Source organism: Pantherophis guttatus, chromosome 2 (genome assembly GCF_059756535.1).
Source record: "Pantherophis guttatus breed Tessera chromosome 2, ASM5975653v1, whole genome shotgun sequence".
Lineage (NCBI taxonomy): Eukaryota > Metazoa > Chordata > Lepidosauria > Squamata > Colubridae > Pantherophis > Pantherophis guttatus.
This window is the reverse complement of record NC_142064.1, coordinates 243,803,656-243,808,847: the sequence shown is the minus strand read 5'-3', so window position 1 is coordinate 243,808,847 and position 5,192 is coordinate 243,803,656. Positions and strand designations below refer to the sequence as shown.

The 5,192-nt window shown below is 41.0% G+C and overlaps 1 long non-coding RNA gene across 1 annotated transcript; it reads left to right on the top strand.

Moving 5' to 3' along the window:
* Positions 1 to 1,671: 1,671 nt before the first annotated feature.
* LOC117660677 (uncharacterized) lies at positions 1,672 to 3,978 on the top strand. Its single transcript, XR_004589764.2, has 2 exons — positions 1,672 to 1,739; positions 3,700 to 3,978. It is a non-coding gene; the product is annotated as an uncharacterized LOC117660677 (long non-coding RNA).
* Positions 3,979 to 5,192: the final 1,214 nt, after the last annotated feature.

Sequence of the window (5,192 nt, the reverse complement as noted above, 5' to 3'; positions counted from 1 at the left end):
TGGCCCTTTTATGAACTGTGGACTTCAATTCCCAGAATTCCTGAGCCAGCATGCTGGCTCAGGAATTCTGGGAGTTGAAGTCCATAGGTCATAAAGGGGCCATAGTTGCCCAGCCTTGGTCTAAGAGGCTGCGCTTGTAACCACTTTTTATTTTTCTTCACAATATCTCCGATAAACAGAGGTGGGTTTCAGCAGGTTCTGAGCAGTTCTGGAGAAACAGTAGTGGAAATTTTGAGTAGTTCGAAGAACTGGTAGTAAAAATTCTGACTGGCCCCGCCCCTATCTATTCTCTGCCTCCCAAGTCCCAGCTGATCTGGAGGAAATGGGGATTTTGCAGTATCCTTCCCCTGGAGTGGGGTGGGAATGGAGATTTTACAGTATCTTTCCACTGCCACGCCCACCAAGCCATGCCACGCCCACCAAGCCACATCAACAGAACCGGTAGTAAAAATTGTTGAAACCCACCACTGCCGATAAACCTTTGATTTTGTGAACCAGACTTGTTTTTGAATTGTGAGTATACAATTGGGGTTTTTATATCTCACAGTGCTATTGCTATTGCTAATGACTATAAAAATTATATAACTAAAATAGAAAGTTTACCATTGCTACATATATTAGTCAGCATGGATGTTTCTTAGGTTTTACTTGTTTGTTTCCAGTGCAATGTTTGTTAATTGGTTTATTTTAATTTTTTGACATAAGGCGTGAAAAATGTTCTCTTTATTAGGTGATGGTACAACTAAACTAAACAGTAGCAACAGCCATGGTGTTATAACAGCACTTTTAAAAAAAGCATTTTAAAACAATACTGAGAATTCATTGAAAACAGCTGGTAGTAATAATCACCAAATGAATCAGATTGAGTGACCTACCCAATATTCCTATGGACAGCACAGTCACTGTATAGTGCTTAAAAGATGATAGTAAGGACTTCAACATGAGAAGCAAGCTCCAAAGTTGAGATACAACTGTCCATAATTATTCCTTTCTAACCTCTGCAATGAAGACATACAAGGAAGATCAGATATAGAAGGTGGCAAGATAAGAACCATGTACTAGGTGAGTGACTCCATCATTGTAAATGTCAAAGGGCTGTCATTGAGGGCCGCATCAGGATTGTGTTTGACCTGGGGGGGGGGCAAGGGGGCCCCAGCTCGACATCACTCATGTTGGGGGGGGGCTGCCTGTGTGGCCCGAGCGCTCTGCCAGCAAAAATGGGCATCCTGTGTTAATCTCCCATTTTATCAAAGTGTAATGACAATCAGAGTTGTCATTCACTCAGTGGAAGGCAATTTGCTTTCCAGAAGTAAATATTAACACCACACCTACTAGAAAAACAGAAATTTCAGTAGCCTTTTGCATAATGGAGAAACGATGCTCTGTTTCCATTCTTCCAAAGAGAGAAGGCAGGCTGGCTGGCACAGCACGGCATCTAAAATGCTAGTTATGCTGTCTCTGATTTAATAGGTGTTTTATTCAAGCATACAGAAATTCGCCCAGACTGATTCTTCTTCTCTGAGTACAATGAAAAATATGAAGCCTTGTAGCTTTTTTTAAAAAAAAAATAAGTGGATCTTTCTTTCTTCCCCCTGCTTTTATTTTTGTTCAGTTCATTGTAGTGCTTATTAAAATTGAAACAATCTGACATTACCTTGCCTTCGTTTTTCAAGGACTCATTTGCTGGAGTCTTGGGGAAGTGCCAAGCTGTACAAAACAGGTAGCAGTGAAATGTTTAGGTAAGTGGGAAAGAATGGTTATGTAAGCTTCTACTGAGTGAGGGGTCCAGAAAGAGAACCTGCAGACAATGAAGCACACATGGAAACTACATCTCAATATTTGGGAAAGCGTGATATACAACAGGTTACTGTGCTTCACTCTCCACATTAGCCCTGATCAATGGAATTCATATCTACCTACCTACCTACCTACCTACCTACCTACCTACCTACCTACCTACATTTTTACTTACCTACCTAGTTGCGCCTTTAAGTCAGTTGTCAGAACTGTCACCTCACACCTGCACTCTGCGAACATTCAGCACCGCTCTGCCATGAACCCTGAAGGGGGGGGGCTGAAAGGGAGAGGGAAGACTTGAGGGGAAACTGAAAGCAATGTAAATAAGTGTGCCTCTCAGAGATGGCGCCTCAAGGTCATTTCCCTGTGAGAAGAAGTCAGCCTACACTTGGAATAACCGTTTCAAAAACATCTTCATTGAAATAGATTGGACAATTGGTGGACCAGAAAGGGGAAGTGCTTGGAAAAAGTTACACCTAGAGATTTGGCATGCGAATTTCAGTTTTGGCTTTGCTTTGTTGTAATCCACTTGACCTTTAGTAAACTATAACTTTCTCAACAAAGGAAGTCAAGGATTGTTCTTGCTTAAAGGTTCAAGTTGAGGCAGGACAGACATCAGTGTTGGCTGGTAGCTGCTTGAATTAGTCAGTGTAGTTTCATTAACAAGATTTTATGAAGGAGCTTTCTCTTGCCTTCTTCCTAGGACTGAGAGTTAGTAATTTGACCAAGATGGCTTTATCATAAAGTAGAATTAGAATTTACAGTCTCTTGGTTTCTAATCTATTGCCACTATATCAAACTGGCTCTCTATTTCGATATAAACAATACTGGATTGGCAAATGCTGTTCAGTAATAAGTTATTCTTTTTGGAAACAGTTGCTATGTTGAGGCGCCCCATAATCCTTGGCTAATTTGAAGTTAAAACAACCTCCCATTGTCAAGACTATATAGGAACCCCTAATCATCATTCCACTCATTTCTTAACACCTCCATATCAAACTGGTTTATTGCAGGGGTGAAATGTTCCCGGATTGGACCGGATCGCCTGATCTGGTAGCAATTTTTCCTTGTGGTTCAGCGATCCGGTAGTGATTGCCACCCGGGTGTCATTACTTCCTGGTTTTAACTAGGAAGGAATGGGGTTTTTTTACCTTCTGCGCATGCACAGAAGGTTTTGCGCACGTGCAGAAGGTGTGTCCATGCGGGGCACATGCGCTTCCGAACCGGTAAGGATGGCAAGTACATTTTACCCCTGGTTTATTGATAACAAATTTCTATAAAAACGAATAGGTTTCTTTAGTTTTCAAGGATTTCACAAGTTGTTCTAGTGTCTTGAGCATCTCAGAAGCTGAAGATGCTACTAATCCAAACAACTCTAGATCCAACAATGTTGTGACTATAAATATTGCTAATGGGTTACATCTGGTAGATTATATTAGACTCTTAACAAAGAGTGTGTTGAAAATTCATCTTCATCAAGACAAATAATTTTAAAAACAAAAACAAATAAATTAGCAGAGCATAATGTCTTTTCCACCACTGTAAAATAAATACCACTTGGAAAAGGATGTTTTTCTGGCTGGCCGATCTTCTCCCATAGGTTCAAAGATATTCTTTTTATTATTTTTAAATGAATCTGCCCCATCCAGAGACTGCCAATCTCAAGTTGGAATCTGGGACATATTTTCTACCAACTTTTAAAACCTTACTCTCTCTTTCAAAAGCCAGATTAAAAGTGATGCATAGGAAGTTTATGAATGCCACAGTTGTGTACCTTTGCAAAAAGCCCTCACAATGAGCACACCCTGAGGAAATAATTTAGGGTTTGGCCCCTGCTACAGTTCTAAAATACATTCATTGGAAGGTGTACTGAGATGCGTTTTTCTTCTTTTCTGTTGGCAGGCAGATAGCTAATTTCTACAGTGGTATTATTTTATTAAAACATGCTGGGGGAAAGTGTGACATTTATTGTTAATAGAAGCCATCAGCTTGAATCCCCCTGAAATGTGCTAAAGAGTTATTCCACTGTGCACACCCAAACAACCCTGGTGTCAACATTCCTATCCTTGCATGAGAGCAACCCTAGATGTGATGCAGCAAACGCCCAAAGATCTCCTGCTAGCTGGTTTCCATCTTTTTCCTATATAAATGTGCTAAATAAATAGAAATGTGTTTTGCTTATGTAGTTGCTATGCAATTTGCCTAACAATGAATTTACTTCCTAGACTGTACCTGTGTTTGATGATTGAAAGGTTGCTCTTATTGTTCCTTTACACAATAGGCACAGTAACAAGAATAAATGAAGGTAAACCTACAGCTTTATTACCTTGATAAACATGCCTGACCCCGTGTTGGAAGACTTCTGATAGAAAGAATAGGAGAGATGGCATTGAGCATAATTTGGAAAGTTCAGGGCAGCTGTATGCTGGCAGAGTTATGCAGATCGCACTCTAGCTCCTCATCAAGTCACTAAGAAATGTATGAATGTGAGAAAGAACCTTTATTTTATGCTTGTTGATTTAGTGAAAGTGTATGCTAGTGTGGGAAGCCACCCACCCACCCACCAGAGAATGAAATATTTGGGGGGATATTAAAAGAGGCAAAATATTATATTTCCCCAAAGGAGAAATGGTGAAAAATCAGAAAGCAGAAAGCAGCCCCAACATCCTCCAGCAGTCTTTAGAGATGGCTATTTTGTGCCCATTAAGAAAGACTGGGCCAATCTATTCACAAACAAATCCCAGTTGATGGGATTAAGAAGGACAGGACAGGACTTTTAGGACATAATAGGATTAACCCACCACCATTAGAATAGCAAAAGACACAAAGCTCATTGCACAACCCCCTGGAGCATTTCAAACACAAAACCCCAACGAATGTATAAAAGCCCACCTATCGCAACTCCATTTTGTCAGCTGCCCCAGAACTACATGCTGTTGTTGGTTCTGCTCATCAACAAACAGAGTCCTTCTTTCCGATCAGCCTCCATTTTATTTCCTTTCTTCCGGCTTGGAACCGGACTGGATTTTTCTTCCTACACTACTGAATAGCCTTGATGTGAGGGTTCTTTTTTCCCCCTGCTGAAATATAGAGTTGGTTGCTGAATGTGAGAAAAGTGGAGAAGAAAGCATGAGTGAGAATAAATAAAATGCTTAATGAGTGGTTCAGGTTGAACAAAGTCAGACAACAAATGAAAATATCACCTTGCTGGCTTCCGGTCTGGCTTCCGTCACCGCCAGATGGTCCTCTGAGACCGCCAGCCCCGTTGCCTGTAAAGAGCCGCCTTTACATCTGAAAGGCGGCTCGAAAAACTCCATTTCCTGAAGGAAATGTGAGACAGAGCAGGCGAGGGCAGGTAGAGCCCTCTGCGAAGTCCCCAGAGTTCTTTTTTTACT